At 34.7% G+C, this 21,280-nt stretch overlaps 1 long non-coding RNA gene across 1 annotated transcript in view; it reads right to left on the bottom strand.

The window, feature by feature from the left end:
* Positions 1-695: 695 nt before the first annotated feature.
* LOC116567510 overlaps positions 696-21,280 on the bottom strand; it is a 111,353-nt gene continuing 90,768 nt past the window's right edge. The window contains exon 3 of the long non-coding RNA XR_004276237.1: positions 696-1,033. This is a non-coding gene — a long non-coding RNA (uncharacterized LOC116567510). The remainder of the gene's footprint in view (positions 1,034-21,280) is intronic.

Genomic DNA, 21,280 nt, shown 5'->3' with positions numbered 1-21,280 from the left:
TTTAATTTTTCCTCTACTTTCCCATCCATTCCCTTGTGGCATGAGAATTAGTGGGCCTTGGGTTTTCAAACAGGTGGAGAAGGCTGTAGGGTGTATAATTGCTTTTGGTGAAACCATCAACGTCCACGTTTAGTTCTTCCTGCTCCACTTCCTCCAATTCAATTAGGCTGTTCTTACCAGGGGGAGAGTTTTCAAAGCATCAGATGAAGTGTTACCTCATGATTAATAATTCATGACAAGAAATGAAGATTGGGAAAGGTAATAATGCCCTCCAAGCTGTTTTTCTCCACCACTCCCTTGTTCTCATTCACATAAAATGCTGTGTCTCAATCGTTAAAGAAAACATACAAAGTTTCACTGCCCCATAAACCAAAGATCCAAAGCAGGAATTCATAAGCTTTTGAAGTCCTACACCCCTTTGAGAATCTTGTGAAAGCCACAGACTCTCTCCTAACGGAAAAAAAAAAAATGTACAGGATAGCATGCACAGAAACTGCGCTTCTAATTCCCCTGGGTCAGGCACCACTAGAAGATCACCCAAGGACTCTCTAGGTAATAATCTCTGGACAAATAAACGGACCAAAAAACCAGGACAAAGCCAAAGGGAATCAAAGTAGAATGGACAAAAAGTTTCATATGCATTGCCTCAACTTTCTGTGTCTACATTTGCAATGAAACAAAGAAATGTCTTCCAGCATGATTTATTCATTTATTTTAGGTATTTTGTGAGGGGACTAGGGAGTTAGCTGACAATTAGAAGACTGGATTTTGGCAAATGCATATGTTACAGGGCAAATCAAATATAGGTGAGGGCATGGTTAATGTTGAGATCTATTTGCAAGACTACTATAGAGGCTGCAGGATTTTTCTTGCCAAATGCTATCAGCCATAAAATGTCCAAGGCAGTGGGTCACACCCACTGCTTCATGCTCTGCTACTTGGCATTCCTCTAAGTTCTTCCTCAATTGTCATATCTCCACAGGCCATAACAAGGGACAACAGTCAGCAGCAATTCAATTTCGACCTCCATCTGCTGGCAATAACAACATAAGGGGGAAATTAATGTACACTCACACACTTGTCATTATAATAGCCCAAATTTGTTTTTATAGAATGACTTTCTTCCAAGGAAGTCAAAAAACAATTTGTATTCGAATTCCCAAATAGCAACTCACCTGGTAGGTAGATAGCTAAAATCGTCTCCATTTTTGAAGGTACAGAGATGCTAAAAATTTCATCAAAACCACCTAGCATTTCCACTGTGAAGTATGGTTATCAGAAAAGCTCTCTGGAAACAATTTTGGTGTTCCTTAAAAGTCTGATATCTAATATGCAAGCCAGAGAGCAGGTTATATTAACAGCTAATTGGATTATATGAACATACAGCAAAATATTTGTGTTTTGCCAGCTAACATACTATTTCTTCACCAATTTTTCTCCCTTTAATTTTTTCTCCTTCCCTTAACCCAAGACCCATAATTTTCCATTTACCAGTTCTGTGATTTTGGACAAGTTACTTAATCTCCCTCTACCTCCACTTCTTCCACTGTAAAATGTAAGTAATAATAGAAGCCAACCATAGATTTGTTATGAGGATTACATGAAAAAAAAGAAGATTCCTCAACATACGCAGGGTATCCATAAAAACTGGAAACACAATTACCACAAAATGTCCAATAAGGTGAAGGAAATAGTCATAGCCATAGTTGAAACCAGTCCAAACTGGCCAACTTGCCAAGTGTCCAAGGTATTGGCGATGCCTTAAATTGTTCAAAGATTTCCAAAGCACATGTCTTTTAACTGTACAAAATGTAAGTTCTACAAAGCTTATCTAAGGATGATGACCATGTGATGAGAGACAATACACTGAATATATCAGAAAGCCCATTGAACAAATCATACATTGTAATATTAGTAACTGTTTATTGTGCATTTTTGTCTATATTTCCAAGCTTTTGGTCACCTATAGTAAGTGCTTATTAAATGTTTGTTTTATTATTATTACTACTGCTACTATTACTTATGACCTAAGGAAAAATTTTAAAAAGATGTTTCATAATCCACTATGTTATCATTTTTTATATGATCGCCTTTTGGCACCAGCAAGTAAGGGCAGAGGAAACACCGGCTAGAATTAATGAATTTCTTCTATTCAGATATGGTCCCTTATTGCTCTCTTTTTGTTATTAGCTTACCAACATGCCTCAAATCTTTAAGAAAATATAAGCAGTGAAATGAGACTGCATGTGGTTCCTGGTCCTTCTTCCAAAGAATCTACATATTTTTTCTCTACACCCTGCTGTCAAGAGTCCTCACATAGAGATGTTAGTCTTCTTCTTCTTCTTTTTTTTTTTTTAAGACAAGCTTCCCCCCCAAACCAGATTTTATTTATTTGTCAGAGACAGAGAGAGAGAGCACAAGCAGGGGGAATGGCAGCCAGAGCAGGCAGAAGGATAAGGCTCCCTGCTGAGCAACGAGCGGGATGCAGGACTCAATCCCAGGACCCTGGGATCATGACCTGTGCAGAAGGCAGCTGCTTAACCAACTGGACACCCAGGCATTCCAAAGGGACACTAGTCTTAAAGCTGATTTTGATTCATGAGAATATTTTATTCAGAAACTGAAATAATTATACAAATAAGAAAAATAACTTTGTACACACACAAAATTCATTTCTGATCACTTGTGTTGCACTTTCTGGAGAAGATTTAATTACAGATTTCTGATAAGAAATTCTATAAGAGAAATTATGAGCAAATTATATATGGAGAAATTTTGAAAAACCTGTCTTTGCTTATACTCATCACCAGTAAAGATTAGAGAACTTCCCAAATAGAAGATACTCATGTATTATATAATTCAAATACCATATAGCATACTGTCATGTCAAATGGACCTGTTTCATCAGGCACCTCAAACCGATCTAAATTCTCTAGCTTAGGGTACTCAGTGTGATATAGTCTGGCCAAATGGTAAAATTCAAGAAACATCTGTTGTTAAAATGCTGAAGAACCTCCATGTCAGTAGGTGTGATTCAAGTATAAAGAGGCAAATGTCACAAGAACATCAACAGTGTCATAGAGCAAAAGCCTCCTATAGGATTCCTCAAAGGAAAGCCAAGTTTGAAAAAACGAAATACTTCATTAGACTGCCATTTGTCAAGTATATCTGAATTTCTGTCTGTACCTGTCTGAAACTGAAGATCAGAGACTGGATAGAGAATAGATATGCATAATCACTGAATTAGTGTGCTTCTTATGCATATGAGATTTTGGAGGAATAACAAGGCATGGAAATCAAAGAGTGGTCAAAATGAAGGCATGAGGACAAGAGGCTTTTTTTTTTTTAAGATTTTTATTTATTTATTTGATAGACAGATCACAATTAGGCAGAGAGAGGAGGAAGCAGGCTCCCCACTGAGCAGAGAGCCCGATGCAAGGTTCGATCCCAGGACCCTGGGATCATGACCTGAGCTGAAGGCAGAGACTTAACCCAATGAGCAGGACCCCAGACCAGAGGCTTTTAAAATAGATTAGTGACTGGTTGAATAACAACAAAGAATGTTATAAATGGATTGAACCAATCAGGAAGGATCATTCTAGTAACTGTCCTCAGATACTATTCTTTGCCCTAAATGCTTTATAACTTTATTAACAACTTGATTAAAGAAATAGAAGGTATCATTTTTTAAATTTAAAACAGCACAAAACCAACAGAGAAAGACAGTATTTTGAAGACAGAAGTTCAATATAAAGAAATGACAGGCTGAAGTTTTGATCTAAAAAAAGAAGAGTAGGGGCGCCTGGGTGGCTCAGTGGGTTAAGGCCTCTGCCTTCGGCTCAGGTCATGATTCCGGGGTCCTGAGATCAAGCCTCACATCAGGCTCTCTGCTCAGCAGGGAGCCTGCTTCCCCCTCTCTCTCTGCCTGACTCTCTGCCCACTTGTGATCTCTGTCTGTCAAACAAATAAATAAAATCTTTTAAAAAATTAATAATAAATAAAAAAATTAAAAAAGAAGAGTAGAAAGATTTTCAGTATGAGACTTCCAGCCTGAAAGGGAAGGCAAATGAAAATGAATATAATTTATGGGAGTTTAAAAAGGAGAATTATTTACAAAAGTATGGATACAGATTAAGGAAACTACAAAGGATTTTTAATAACCCCCCCCCCAATAGTAAGTTTTCAAATACTCTCCCTACAACCTGAAGATGTGAAGAGAGGGCTGATTATGAAGCCACTGAAGCACAGAAGGATAGATGAAGAGAGCCATCTAACTGAGAGGAACCTGGAGGAAAGAAACAAGCACAAGAAACACTTTGACCTCACTTTTCTCCCTCTCTCCTAAGAGTCTCCCAGCAGCGTTCCCCATCTACCAAACTCAACTGAAAATCAGAGAAAAAGTAACTGGTTGATGTTATGATACCTAAGGTAGAGCCCAGAAATCTGTACTTATTCATAATGATTTGACTACATCCCAAGAACATCCAATGAAAACAACTTCAAAAATCAGAAAACTTTTTATGTGAAGGGATACTAAGCATTTTAGGCTTTCAGGGACATACAGTCTATACAACTACTCAATTTTGCCTTTGTAGTATTAAAGCAGCTTAAGCAAATGGGTTTGGCTAAACTTGGCCTTCAGCAGGCTGGATTTGGCCAACACACTGTAGTTTGTTCATTCTTGATCTACTCTGTGAGAGCCAAATAACCCATGGGGTATTATGCTCTTTAAAGCCCTTGCTTAAAAGAAGAGAATTCCTGAATACCCTCTGATGTTTGAAGGTTTAAATATATACTTCTTCTAAAACTTAAATTAAAAATTTTAAATTATACTGGTAATTATATTTATTATCAGTATTCATGACCAATAGAACTTATAAGCCTTGATAAATTGTTTTACACCCTTAATCACACTAGAAATAAAATTTTTATAAAAGTCTCCAAAAATAGCTCAAATCCCAGGAAGATAAATTATTGAGGTAAAATAGGGTATATCAGAAATTTTATTTATATTTATTTTTCATTACATTTGTTTTAAATTTCTACTTTCAAGTAATTTATGATGTACTTAAAAAATCAGTACTGTAGTACATGTAAATATTTATAATTTAAATAAATTATTCAGTTTTTAGAAAGCAGCATTGGCAAAGTAAAGACCTCCAAAAATCCACTTTTCCATAAAAGCAATGAAAACACTGGTAAATAATAGTCAAGTCACCATTTTAAGAGCTCCTGAAATTAACCAAAGGATTGGTTATTCAAGAGAGTTTATTCAAATAGTTGAATTGGTTGAGAATATTAACCTTTGTGGCATTTTAAGTTGCCCTACTCCCATCTCATTCCTTCCATCTCTATAGTAGCCTTAAAAAGCAGCCACTTTGGAATGACAGTAACTGAAACAGAAGTTCAACAGCCACAGGAATGGATAGAGTGGGTTTGGAGCTCCTCTAAAAATATTGTCATTATCTGATCCATCTTGGAACTCCATGGAAAAATCCCACGCTCATGGTTTATCATGATTTCAACTGACTCAGAGCTCATTGGTCAAGGAAAGCAGAATCTATAGGGCATTTGCCAAAAAAAAAGTCAGAGGCAGTGGCTTAACATCATAGCTATTGAAGGCATCAGTGCCAGTTGGGGTAATTAAGTGGCAAACAAAGAAAAAATAAAGACAGATAAGGGTAATTAGCTCTCCATAGGTGGTTTTGAAAAGATCTAATACATTTCTGAGAATCTAGAAGTCCAACTGCATGTGTAGTGCTGTGCTTATACTACAAAAAGACTTGAAAAGGCTCTAATCTTTATCCATAGCTGACCATGAGTCTCTGTGCAAGCAAGAAATAAAGACTAAAGCATAATTGTAAACTAGTAAAGCATTGAAAGCCTACTCCAACCCACATATTACATCCTTCAGCACAGAATGAGAGACTTACTAGTTCAAGGCCTTTAAGGAAATCTTTGTCCCATCATTATCTGACCACTAAGATAATTAAGCAGAGAGAAGACTTTAGTGGCTGCACAAAATGTAGAATACAACTATTATGGAATTTTTCCAGGAAAATAACTAAACACATAAACAGCAACAACAATAACAAAGTCTGGGGAAAGAAGCAGAGATATATTCTCAGAGTTACCATGCTATGTTATTTAAAACGTCCAAGTTTCAACAAAAAAATTATAAGACACAAGAAGGAGGGGTGCCTGGGTGGCTCAGACAGTTGGGTGTCTGCCTTTGGCTCAGGTCATGATCTCCAGGTCCTGGGATCAAGACCCATGACAGGTTCCAAGCTCACTGGGGAGTCTGCTTCTCCCTCTCCCCCTATTTGTGCTCTCTCTATCTCAAATGAATGAATAAAGTCTTAAAAAAAAAAACAAGAAGAAACAGAAATGTACTGAATACATAAGAAAGTAAACAGCCAATAGAAACCATTCCTGAGGAGCCCAGATATTGTACTTATAAGACAAAAATTTTAAATTCACTATCATACATAAGTTCAAATAATGAAATAAAATTACATTCGAAAAACTAAAAAGGAAGTATGATGATGTCACACCAAATAGAAAATATGAACATAAAGGATTAAAATATAAAATGAAACCAAAAACTGGAGATGGAAAATATGATAATTAAAATGAAACATTCACTAAAGGTGAATAACAGGGCACCTGGGTGGGTCAGTCAATTAAGCATCTGCCTTCAGTTCAGCACATGATTTCAGGGTCCTGGGGTTGAGCCCTGCATTGGGCTCCCTGCTCAGAGGGGAGTCTGCTTCTCCCTCTCCTTCTACCTCTTCCCACTCTTGTGCTCATTCTCTCTCACAAATATATAAATCCTTAAAGGGGAATAACATAATTACTGACCAAAGAAAAATAAGTGACTTGAAGAAAGATAGGTTGAAATTATCCAGTCTGAGGAACAAAGGAAAAAAATTAAGAAAAATTACCAGAGATTCCGAGACACTGGGATACCAATGAGTATATCAACATATGTATAATTGGAGTCCCAGAAGAGGAAAAAGAGAAAAAGGCAGAATCATATTTGAAGAATGGCTGAAAATTCCCAAATTTGAAGAAAAACATTAATCTACATGTCCAAGAATCTCAAAATAGGATAAACTAAAAGAGATCCACACCTGGACACATCACAGTCAAACTGTCAAAAGACTAAGGAGACTATTGGAAGCAGTAAAAGAAAGAGAAACAAATAAACAAACCATCATGTATGAAAAGTCTTTAATAAGAAGTACAACTGGCTTATCAGAAAGCAAGAGGGCAGAAGGCTGTGGGAAAATATACTCAAAGTGCTGAAAGAAAAAGACTATAAATCAAGAATTCTATATCCAGCAAAAAGATCATTCAAAAAGGGCAATTCTAGAGTTGAAAATATCTGATTTATAAATATGATATAAATATATACAATGTATTGTACGAGTTTAACAGGAGAATGAAGAAGACGGAAAATATTCAGTAAATGAAGAGAGATTGAAAGTAATTATCCAACTTATGGAAAAGAATATTTAAAAGTAAAACAATAGAGCTTTATTGGTTTATGGAATGATATCAAAAGATCTATTTATTTGTGTAATTGGGAGTCTCTGAAGAAAAGAAAAAGAATACAACAAAATGTATTTAGAATAAATAATGGCTGGATTTCTTTTTTTGAAATTTTGTGAAAGACATAAATTTAAATATTTAAGAACCTTAGCAATTTCCAAGCAGGAAACAAATAAGAAGAGAACCATACCTAGATAGGGCACAAAACCAAAGGGAAAAAGAAAAATTTCAAAAGAAATCAAAGAAAAAGGAGATATTACATAAAGAGAGAAAAATCACTATATCATTTATTTTTCAGAAAATATGAATTCCAGAAGACAAGGGAAAAAAATACTAAGGGTTCAAAAGAAAAGTATCAAATAAAAACTGTTGACTGAGAATTTTATATCCAGCGATAATATCCTTCTAGAATTTAGGGAACATACATTTTCAGACAGATAGAGTATTAGAGAATTTGTTGTCAGCTGGCATAAATTAAAAGAAATGCCAAAGGAAGTTCTGAGGCTGAAGAAAATTATTCCAATTGGAAATTCAAGAAATACAAAGTAAAGATAAATGACTATTCTCTTTTCCTTTAAATGTATTTAAATTTCATATGACCATTGATGGTAAAATTTATAGAGGCACCTGGATGGCTCAGTTGGATAAGTGTCTGACTCTTGGTTTTTTCTTAGGTCATGGTTTCATGGGTCATAAGGCTGAGCCCCGTGTTGGGCTCTGTGCATAGAGGAAAGTCTGACTGAAGATTCTCTCCCTCTGCCCCTCCTTCCACTTTCAGGCATTCCCTCCCTCTGTCTCTCTCTGAAATAAACAAATACATCTTGAAAAAAATTAAAGTAAAAATTATATGGGGTTTATAAGGACTATAGAAATAAAACATGTCCATGACAGCATAAAATAATGGACATTTTATAGATTAACACAGTTGCAAGATTCTGCATTTTATGGAAAATGGCACAACGTTAACTCTAAGTTCACTATGAAAAGTTAAACATATATGTTTTAATCCCTAGAGCAACTACTTAAAAAATACAAAGAGGTATACTTTTAAAAAAAGTAGATAAATTAAAGTAGAATTTGGAAAATATTCAAGAACCAAAAAGAGGACAGAAATGTAGAAACAGTAGAACAAAACACAGAGGAGATAAATTGAAAACACATTAAAATAGGAAAACTAAAACCAACCCTACCAATAATTATTTTAAATACAATAAAGAGACCAAACTCTTTTAAAAGTCAGAGATTATCAAAATGAATACAAAAATCAAGACCCAGCTATTTGTTATCTTCAAGAAATTCACTTTAAATATAAAGATACAGATAGGTTGAAAGTAAATAAATGGAAAAGATACAGCATATAAACGGTAAGCATAATAGGACTGGAGTAGTTAAACTAACATTAGATGAAATAATTTCAAGATAAAAAGTACTACCAAAAATAAATAAACTTGCATAATGATAAAAAGATCAAGCTATCCTGAAGAAATAACAATCATTAATATGTGCAATCCCAGTAATAGGACTTTAAAGTACATGACCCAGAAATAAACACATTTAAGGGGAGAAATAAGCAATTCCAAAAACAATGTGGGAGATCTCTTAGTAATTGATAGAATAATCAGAAAAAAGTTCAGCAAAGTTAGAGATAATCTAAACAATGTGTTCAACCTCTTGGTCTAGTGAATAGGCATAGAACATCAAATCTAACAAGAGAATAAACATTTTTTTCAAGCACAAATTAAACATTCAATACGGTAGATTGTATAATGCATCATGAAACAGGCCACAAAATATACATAACATGATAGAAATTGTACAAAGGATGTTCTTAGATCACAATAAAATTCAATTAGAAAGCCATAAAAATAAAATACTAAGGGAAAAAAACACAAATAGTTGAAATTTAAACAATAAACTTTTAAACAATCCATGAATCAAAGAAGAAAGAAGAGGGGAAATAAGGCAATATGTCAAGTGAATAATGATGAAAATTCAACACATGAACATGTGTGATATAGCTAAAGCAACACTTAAGGGAAAACATATAGCTTTAAATGCTTGTATTAGAAAAGAAAGAGGTCTCCTGGGCACCTGAATTGAGTGGCTGCGTGTCTGCCTTCAGCTCAGGTCACGATCCCAGGGTCCTGGGATCCAGCCCCGCATGAGGCTCCCTGCTCAGCAGGAAGTCTGCTTCTCCCTTTCCCTCTGCTGCTCCCCTTGCTTGTGCTCTCTCTCTCTGTCAAATAAATGAATAAATAAAATCTTAAAAAAGTAAAAATAAAACGGTCTAAAGTCTAGCATAAAAGTCCTACTTAAGAAGCTAGGGGAAAAAGGGGGAAAAAAGCAAAGTAAGTAAAATGAAGGAAATAATCAAGATAACAGAGATATGAAATTAAAAAATAGAGAAGTTAATAAAGCCAAAAGTTGTTTTTTGAGAAGCTCAACAAAATAATAAGCTTCTAACTAGACTGATCAAGAAAAAATATAAAGAACACAAATTACTAATAAGAAGAATGAAAGCATTATTATCACTACAGATCATAGAGACATTAAAAAGGATTATAAAACAATATTATGATCAACTCTATGCCAATATAATTATTGATGACATAAATGAAATAGATAAGTCCTGGTGGGGAGAGAAGGACAGTTTAACAAAACTGGTATTAAATGAAGTTGAAAATATGTAATAGCCTGTGTTTAATTAATAATTAAATCAACCATCAAAAGCTTTTCCAAAAAAAACCCCAAAACAAATAAACAAACAAACAAACAAACAAACAAAAAACATAAAACAAAATAAAACTGCAGGCCTAGGGGAGAAACTGACTGAGAAGTCCATGAAAGAACTTTGTGGTGATAGTGCTGCATATCCTGACAGAGGCTTGAGTTATACAACATTTTTCAAAATCCACTGAATATACACCTAAATTTGTACATTTCATGTAAGTTTCACACTAATAACTGCAAAAATATCAAATCCTAGTTAACGTTATGAATGCTAAAGTATTTAGGGAAAAAGGGAAATATGTCATTTTTAAAAAGTAAGAGGAGTTGATGAGTAGTTCAAGGGATGACAAATGACTAAATATGTGATAAAGCAATAGTAAAATGTTAATTTCAAGCACAGGAAAGTTCATTGTTTACTATAAAAGTCTTTCAATCTTACTTTATATTTGTCATTTTTTCATAATAAAGTGATGGAAAATATTTTGGAGTTCCAAACTAATAGACTATGGGATATTTCTCATGTAAAGATTTGAAGAACAATAAGCAATAAAATCTTAATATAATTATGAAACTACTAGAAAAATTATATTCATAATTCCACTATGAAATGAGAAACCAGTAATCTGGTTCTGGAAGAAATGTTTTAAAACTTCCTTTCTAATGGGTTAGGACTAAGAACTGATTCCTAGTCAGAGCCTTCTCTATTTTTCTCACTTAACCAGCTTCCTCCCTTAGACCATTTTCTCACTTAGACTGAGCCACAAATCCAGGGTGTGCCTTCTGTGCCAGCATCATAAAATTCCTCAAGCAAATGTCCATTTTTAGTGTTTTGTTTTATTTTAGAGAAAGAGAGTGTCAGCAGGGGAGGGACAGAGGGAGAGGGAGAGACTCTCAAGCAGATTCCACACTCAGGGGGTGTCCAAAACAGGGCTCTCTTTCAGACTCTGAGATCATGACCTAAGGTGAAATCAAGTCAGATGTTTAACCAACTGAGCCATTCAGGCACCCAACAAATGTCCATTTTTAAAGATAAACACACAAACAAAATGTTCTGCCTCAGTTTCTCCCAGTTCCCAATGTTCCAGAAGCTTCAAAGTTCCACAAGCAACTTAATAACTGTTTAGCAACTCTTTCTCTTGTACTTCAAATTGGATCCCACTACCAAAATTGGTTGGATGAACAAATACACAACCAAAAGAAATGGACAAATGAATAAATAGATACAATTTAGCCCAAACCAGCAACTCATCCCTTTACAAACTCAGCTGCCCTCCAGTGTCAATGAGCAGTCAGTTGGCTTGCCTGGATCTCAGTCTATTATGAACTGAGTCTAATCCTTATAACCTGGCTATCCTCAAACCCATAGACTAAACAGAAATCTTTTTGTTCAAAGTAATGTAAATATACAATGTCAATAGGTAACCCAAGGAAAAGGAAATATGCAGTATAGAAGTGTAAATTCTTCCCATGACTAGATTTAGACCATCACAGAAAAGGAAAATTGCTTTATTTATTTATTTGTTTGTTTGTTTATTTATTTATTTATTTTTGCTTTCTATTGTCACTGTAAGAGCATACTGCTCTGAGTATTTTCATTTTAGCGTTCTCTTGCAGCTGGCACAAAATAAATTTAAATATCTTTTGAATGTATAAATGGATGGATGGATGGATGGATGAATAAATGAAATTCTCTTATTTATAAAGATGAATTTAAGATTATATAAGAATGAATATTAACAAATTAAATCACCATTTGAATCTGGAAGTCACTAATTGATACTGCAGAAAATAAAATAAATAACTCAAAGGACATCCTTAAAAACTATTTGTAACATAAAGAAAAAGTGAACTGAAATTTAAAATTAGAGAGAAAATATAATGGATTATAATTTCTAGAGTTTATAAAAGACATTAGAGTTAAAATGAAAAGTGGAATTAAAGGTAGATCAATGAGAAGATACGTATGTTTAGGAATATCCTGGTAAGATATTTAATAAGTGAATCCTCAGCATTTATATTACATTATGTTATATATATTTATATATATATATATATATTTTTTTCCCTTTTTAGAAGGTAAACTCCAAGAAACTGGAGTTTTTAAATGTTTTATCCACTGCTATATCCCCCACCACCCAAAATTTTGTTTGATAGATAGTAATATACAATATTTGTTTGTGGAATGAATTATCTAATTTTTAGTTAATATTTGGAAAAACATCCAACCTAGGATTGAGAGATAATAGTGGTAGTGTGTAGATCAGGAGAGAGTGAAGTATATACTCAACAAAGCAATTAAAACCAAGTTGATCTCAGTTTCTCCTCTGCAACAATACTATCATTTTTCTTTAAAAAGCAATATAGCTAATGATGATGAACATTTTTTCATGTGTCTGATAGCCATTTGTATGTCTTGATTAAAACCTCATTGAGATATCACCTTACACCAGTTAGAATGGCCACAATTAACAAAACAGAAAACAACATGTGTTGGAGAGGATGTGGAGAAAGGGGAACCCTCTTCCACTGTTGGTGGGAATGCAAGTTGGTGCAGCCTCTTTGGAGAACAGTGTGGAGATTCCTCAAGAAATTAAAAATAGAGCTTCCCTATGACCCTGCAATTGCACTCCTGGGTATTTACCCCAAGGATACAGATGTTGTGAAAAGAAGGGCCATCTGTACCCCAATGTTTATAGCAGCAATGGCCACAGTAGCCAAACTATGGAAAGAACCAAGATGCCCTTCAACGGACGAATGGATAAGAAAGATGTGGTCCATATACACTATGGAGTATTATGCCTCCATCAGAAAGGATGAATACCCAACTTTTGTAGCAACATGGACCGGACTGGAAGAGATTATGCTGAGTGAAATAAGTCAAGCAGAGAGAGTCAATTATCATATGGTTTCACTTATTTGTGGAGCATAACAAATATCATGGAGGACAAGGGGTGTTAGAGAGAAGGGAGTTGGGGTAAATTGGAAGGGGATCATGAGAGACTATGGACTCTGAAAAACAATCTGAGGGGTTTGAAGTGGCGGGGGGGTGGGAGGTTGGGGTACAAGGTGGTGGGTATTATAGAGGGCACGGATTGCATGGAGCACTGGGTGTGGTGAAAAAATAATGAATACTGTTTTTCTGAAAATAAATAAATTGAAAAAAATAAATAAATAAATAAATAAATAAAAGCAATATAGCTTAAAAAATGTTTAATGATCCTAAGATTGCACTAATAAGATACCTTTTATACACAAAAGTAACAAATAAATCTCAAGTTTTTGCAAAGTCTAAGAAATTACAGCTCATAAAAATTGTTTAAAGGAGTGCTTTTGATAACTTAAACATTTTCTCAAATTTAAAGTTCAGGAAAGAAAACAAGGCAGTTTAAAAAAAAGAAACAGTAATTTAAAAATCAACTAAACTCACAGAATTACATGAATCAAAGGACAACTACCATGGAGAAAAAGAAGTAAGACTAAAGCAAAATAGCCCTTACTACTAGGTGAAATATTAAATGTGAAAGTAGCCTAGAATAAGGAATATACATACATATATGCATGTATACACTATAATAGGTGCTATATATAGTTACATATATATGTTTATAGATATAGTTATTGCTTTTAGTTACAGAACACTAAGGACTTTTATAGGTGGAGAAGGAGTAGTAAGGAAGCAGAAGGAAGAAAATAAGTTTTCTGAAGCCTATTAGCAGCTGTCTTGCTTGTAATATGAAAGGTGTCAGGCAACCTGGAAAGGTTCTGTCAGGTCCCATTTTTCTATCCTATTCCAAATCTACCAGTGCTTTTTGTTTTATATTTAATGTCTAATTAGGCATTTCTTTGTTGCCAAGATTCCTCAAAACGGTGCTTACCTAGCTATTGATTACAAATTACGCAGTAACTTATCTTGGGTTGCCTTGGAAAGCCAAATCTGAAATAATGAGTTCTGTGTACATAGTTTATTTATGAGGTAATCTCAGAGAGTAGGAATGAGAGATGAGGGAGGAAAAAAAAAAAAGAATAAAAGAGTGCATGTTTGTTCCTGCCCACCTTCCCACCCCACCACTACCCTCCAGCCCATGAAGGACAGATGGAGCTCAGTTCTGAACAGAACTTTCAGAGGAACACAGAAAATAACTCACAATAGTATTATGGAGGATAGACCAAAATTATCTATTTATCAGCCCTGTTTCCCACTAATCAGGAGATGCCCTTAGCATTAACTCTTTGACATCTCTTGGTTTCATAGGCTGGTTGCTCCTACGAGCTTCTGTAAAATGAGAGAAGCCCAAGCAGAAAGTGAAAGACATGGAGATGCCACATCTTTATCTGAGCAAGTCACTGTCAGCATGAAGTGGGTGGACGGCTCAAGGAACTGTCTGTCACAACCATGGCTGCAATCAGAGGTAGGTAAGACCGAGGGGATGTTACTCAGGACATGGAAGAACCTGCTATTCCTTTGATAGATCTTCTAAGATCTACAAGCTTTGCAGCCCATGATTAATGCCCTTCCATCCTCCTACCTAGCCCCAGTGACTAGGACCTCCTTTGGAAATAGTGATTTATGTTTCTGCTTATGTGGAAGGACAGTTTAGACAAAGCAAAGCAATTATTGATGAGGGCAATAAGGGTATTAAGGATAAATAAATTTGTGTGTGTGTGTGTGTGTGTGTGTGTGTGTGTGATTTGCATCTTTTGTACACCACAGGCAAAATTCTTTTAAAAGATACCAATTCTTTTTAAAAATATATAGGAATTCACATGCTAAAGCTCAAAACAATCCCATTATTTAAAAAAAAAAGAAATTATAGGAAGAAACCTTATTATAATACAAGAAAAGTAGAAATTTTCATATAGTTCAAAGTGTCACTTCTCTTTTATATTTGAATTTCCATATTATTGAGTTCATTATTGATTCAATATATGCTGGTATATACTACAATGCCAATCCTTTGCCTATCTGCCCACAGCCCCTCTTCCCACCCTTCTGAGCTTTTCTGTGTATTAAAGAAGGCTAGAAGTCCACAAGCTATATTTCTCAGTCTAATGCCAGCTGTCTTCCTGATGAGTTCTACTAATAAGAGATACTAGTAGGAGATAAGACAGCAGGAAAGCCAAGTTTACTTCTTTGGCTCCAAACTGGCAGTTGTTGCCAACTGCAGTCAGTAGCTACAGTAACAGCAGGGATGGGTCATTCTAGACTCAAGCAGACTGAGCACAGGTAGCCTCTTTTCCTTGGTTTCAGCCTTGGTTCAGGTAGCACTCTTCTGGCAGCCCTTTTTAGGCCAAGTGCAACAGCAGCTCCAACAGGCAGCGGGAGGGACAGGCTTGTTGATTCCAGCTACCAATCTCTCATTCTCATCCCTTTTATATCTTTGTTCCTCTAACCCTCTTTCCTTCTCCTGTTTGCTATTCCAGACCTTCTAATACTCATCAACAGCTTTTTTTAAATATAATATTCTCTTTGTTTTATGTATCTATAGTGAATTTTTGTTTTCCTAAGTGGATCCTGAATAATACATAGATCTTTGACTAACGCTTAGTTCAAATGTGGTTGTTTGTTTGTTTGTTTTTGCTGTAGAACACTGTAGATATTATTCTAGAATATTTTGCAATTTTGTTTTATGGAAACAGAAACCCAAGAATGGCATGACTTTCACTACAGTGCATATATGCTGCTTGTTTTGTTTGCTTTTCTGCAGCATGCAGCCTAAGACTTCTCCTGTTTACTCCCCTTGTGTTCCTCCTCTCCTTTCACTGGTGTCAGGCCTGCTTCTCAGTCTGAAGGCTCTCACTGCCTTCTCCAGCACCCTCCACTTCATCTTTACTGGCACACAGGAAACACCCCGAATAATTCTCTTGCACTTGTAATTCTATTTTCCGTTGCTTATCTAAGGACCTTAACACATGCAGCAGGAAATGCAGTTCAGTCAATCCAGTGGCTGATAGAAAACTGAATTTTCCAATTCAGTTGGAAGTCAGTGACTCCAGTCACATTGGAGTTAGGGAGACCAACAAAAAGCCTTTTCTTAAAAATGTGTTCTAAATAGTCATTTATCAAATTTAGAAATTGTTGGTGAGGCTTTTATTTTCAGAATTCTAAAAGTAAATTTCTTAAAAAAAAATAGGGATATGGACAAAACAAGTGCATGTTCAGAATAGAGCAATCAGGATAATGAAGACAGGAAAGCACATTATGAGCAAGTGAATCGAATGAAGAAAATATATTGAGAAGGACCCGAGTAAAGAACGGGTGCACAAAATGGGGACTTGGCTTCATTGTAGTAAGATCGATCAATATTAAGCTACAAGGAGATAATTTTCAACTTGTTAAAAGATAAGCTTTTACAATATATTTACAGAACAAATTGCCCTTTTGTGACATATTTGAACAAGGACTTGACCACCTGGCAAGGATGTGGTAGAAGCCCTTGGTGGATGGCTAGAGTCTAAAACTTTTGAGATTGCTCTAATGAATCTATGCCAACTTCAGTTAAACAGAATAATGCACTCTTACATCTCCAACGTTTTAATTTTCTTTTCCAAAGATCATTCTAACATGCATGGTGCTGTCAACAGGACATGCCTGCAAGAAAGCACACTCAATGAATATGCCTGTTTACTGTGTCTCTGTTGAGGGTATAAATCCACACCTCAGTGGAGAAGAACATATGGAGCCCAAAGAAAGGAAGAAAATATATTGTTTTAAAAACAACTAATTAAAACTGGTGACTGGACCAGAAATATCTTCCAACTTTTACACTAAAACATTTCAAATTAGTTTCTAATTGATATAAAGTAGAAAACTTTAAAATAGTTTTATTTCTCTAGGAGCTGCTTTTGGTGTTGTCACTATGAAAGTGATGGGGTAGGCAAAAGTGGCACAGAACATATTGGCATAAATTTTATCAACGCATCTTTAAAGTTCAGTGCACATGTCCCGTGCCTGATTTATAGGTCTCCTCTTCTATTTCTCAAAACTATTTGAAGCTACAAGTAAAGACCTATTAATTCATACTCAGATTCCTTTAAAGAAGACATAAATGCAACCTAATTAGTCAATGAGTTATTTATTAAAAGCCCAGTGTGTGATGACATTGTGGATAAGCATTTGATTGCTTATCTCTAGCTATGGCATCACCTTCTTAGTTACCTAACCTAGAAAACTCAGTTATATTTAACTCTTTTCTCTTCTTTTCACCATAATTAATCTGACTCTAGCATGTTAATTCTATTCCTAAATAGATTCCAAAATTCATCTGCTCTCCAGCCCCACATTCACTTCCCCAATTCAGGGTTTATTATTTCCTCCCTGCATTATTAAAGTACCCTTCTATCTGTATATCCTGTCCCTCAACTATTACCTTGCCAGTCAACTATCCACATTATTACCAAAATTATCTAATTATCTCAGTATTACATTTGAAAGCCTTCAATGGCTTCCCAGTATCTCACAATGAAAGTAAATTTGCACAAAGCCCACTTGCAAAATGAGGGTTTAGACTATATTATTTCTCAGTCCCTTCCAGCTCTGATAAGCTATGAATTTATGCTTTTCAGTAAATGCTGACTAAATGATGAGCAATTCCTAGACATTATACTTAAATAAACATGTCTATAGCCATGTGGTAATTTTCCTAAATTACTGAACTGCTTTTGATATCTGTGCCTGTTATCTATTTATGTATATACTACCTATACAAAGAAAAAATAGCAGATGACTTAAAAAGAATGTTCAACATCACTGAAATTATATTAGAAATGATTATTTTTAATAATTGCTTCTAATTTTAAAATCCTCATGCTTCATTTTAGAAGCTTCAAAAAGAATAGTGATATTAAAATTACCAATAATACCATGATTCAGAGATAATCAATGCTGATATTTTTTCCATCTCCATTTTTTAATACACAAATAAATTCTTTAAAAATAAAAATTCTATGGCATATAAAGTTTGTCACTTACATAGTATGAGTATTCTCCTATGTCATGAAACATTTTTTTTTGAAAATGTACTCTTAGGAGATACACAATTTATTTAGCCATTACCTTATTGTTGTTCATTTTAAATATTAATTAATTTTAACTACATCCCTAATTCTTTCAAGTAGTGGTGAATTCCTCCACATATTGTACTAACCATGTAAGGAAATGTTTATCACACCAACATCTTGCCACCACTGTGCATTATTTTTTAAAGAGATTTTTTCTAAGAGATTATCTTTGCCATTTTGTACTTAGGTTTAATTTTCATTACTTGGGTAATTGGACACATTTTTTCTTATGGATACTTGTCATTTGCTTTGCTTCTATTATAAATTGTCTATTCACGTACTTGGCCCATTTTTCCATAGGGGTATGAAATATTTGCCAGCAGGTTTCAACACACATGGGGAAAAAGATATATTCATGGAATGTGCCTTTGAACCTGCATTCAAAAGAACTCAGACAGAGGTTAGTGGTGAATAAAGCAATTGCTTTTGCTTAATGACACAGGTGGAGAAAGAGTTTGTAGAACATGTTTTTCTTGAAAATAAGATATCTGTGGCTCACAATATACGTGTACATAAAAATCAGCTTCAAAAGTGCTTTCATAGAGGAGCTGCTGGAAACGTAGTATAAATATCTGCCTTTTGTATCACAACATTTCTTTAGAAGGGCATACATAATAGTTCTTTCAGACCTAAATTTAGGAGCTGATAAGTAAAATATCAGAGAAGGTAGAAACTTCAGAGTCATCCTTGACATGTCCCCTATCTAATTGCTAACCAATTCCTGTTCATTTTTCCTGAGTGTCAATCCAGTAGAGTCTGCTGAATCCATCCTCTTTGCCACTGTCTTACTTTACTCAAGTCTTGTCATATCTTACCAGGACTGTTGCAGCACCTTCTAAGTGTCTAAAGTCTGTCTAAACTTGCTCTCAATTAATACCTAGTCTTAGAATTCTATCAAAGTTAAATAAATAGTTAAGTACCATTTTTTTCCTCTTAAAGTAGTAAAAACATCAGAAAAATATATATATGATAAAAGAATGAAAAAAGGAAATAATACTATCTTTTGTCCTATCTAACCCTCAGAGATAAAAACTAAAATTTCTGACTTCCAGGGGAGATGGTAGAGTAAGAGGACCCTAAGCTCACTATCTCCCACAGATACAACTAGATAACACCTACACTAGTGTAAATAACCCAGAAAATGACTGATGACTGGCAGGACAGATTCTTCATAGCTAAATGTAGAGAAGTGGCCACATCGAAGAGGGTAGGAAAAGCAGAGACACAGTCAGGAACTAAATGGACCCTTGTGACTGTCCATGGGAGGGAGGGATTTTGCAGGCTTAAAGAGATGAAAAAACAGACCCTCATATCAAGCACTCCAGGAACAGAGTAATGGAAAGCAATAAAGCTGAACACCAGAAAAAAATAATAATAAAAAATGATTATAAACACAGGGAACTCAATGATATCATCAAACATAATAACATTTGCATTATAAGGATTCCAGATGGAAAAGAGACAGAAAAGTGGGCAGAAAAACTTATTTGAATAAATAATCGCTGAAAACTTCATGAATCTAGGGGAAAGAAAAAGAGATAACAAATATAAAGGAAGCAAATGATAGTAATGCAATAATAGTTGTAAAACCCCACTTGTATCCAAACAGAAAATCAACAAGGAAACAGTGGCTTTGAAGGACACATTGGACAAGCTGAATCTAACAGATATAGTTAGAACATTCCATCCTAAAACAGGAGAATACACATTCTTTTAAAGTGCACATGGAACATTCTCCAGGAAAGAGATCACATGTCAGGCCACAAAACAAGTCTCAACAAATTAAAAGAACTGAAGTCATACCATGCATCTTTACTGACCACAACATTCTGAAGCTAGAAATCAACCACAGAGAAATCTGGAAAGAACACAAATACACAGAAGTTAAGTAACGTGCTACTAAATAAAGAATGGTTCAAACAGGCAATAAAAAAATATATATGGGTACAAATGAAAATGAAAATGCAAAAGTCTAAAACCTTTGGGATGCAACAAAAGCTGTTCTAAAGGGACATTTATAGTAATACAGGCCTCCCTCAAGAAGCAAGAAAAATCTCAATCTAACCCTACAACTAAAGGAGTTAGAAAAAGAATAAAAAACAAAACCTAAAACCAGTACAAGGAAGGAAATAGTAAATATTACAACAGAAATAAACAAAATAGAAACTAAGAAAACAATAGAACAGATCAAGGAAACCAGGAGCTGATTCTTTGAAAAGATCAACAAAATTGATAAACATTAGGCAGACTCTGGCTAAAGAGAGAGCCAGAGAGTGTGCAAACAAACAAAAAGAGAAATGAAAGAGTAAAAGTAACAACCAACAACATAGAAATTCAAAATATTATAAGAGAATATTATGAAAAATTACATGCCAACAAATTGAATGACCTAGAAGAAATGGATAAATTCCTAGAAACACAACCTACTAAAACTGAAGCAGAGAGAAATAGAAGATTTGAACAGACTGATTATTAGTAATGAAATTGAAACAGTAATAAAAAAACCTCCTGAGAAACAGAAGTACGGGACCAGATGGCTTCACAGGTAAATTCTATCAAACATTCAAAGAAGAGTTAATACCTACCCTTCTCAAATCATTCCAAAAAACAAAAGAGGAAGAAAAAGTATTCAAATTCATTCTGAGGCCAGCAATATCCTAACAACAGATAAAGATACCACCAAAAGAAAAGTACAGGCCAATATCTCTGATGAACATAGAGGATAAAATCTTCAACAAAATATTAGCAAACTGCACACAACAACACATTAAAAAAATCATTCACTACAATCAAGTGAGATTTATTCCTGGGATGCAATGGTGGTTCAATATTCACAAATCGATCATCATGATACGTCACATCAATAAGAGAAAGGATAAAAACCATGATCATTTTGGTAGATGCAGAAAAAGTATTTGACAAAATACAATATCCATTC

The sequence above is a fragment of the Mustela erminea genome, chromosome 10 (assembly GCF_009829155.1).
Source record: "Mustela erminea isolate mMusErm1 chromosome 10, mMusErm1.Pri, whole genome shotgun sequence".
Lineage (NCBI taxonomy): Eukaryota > Metazoa > Chordata > Mammalia > Carnivora > Mustelidae > Mustela > Mustela erminea.
This window is presented reverse-complemented; position numbering and strand designations above follow the sequence as displayed.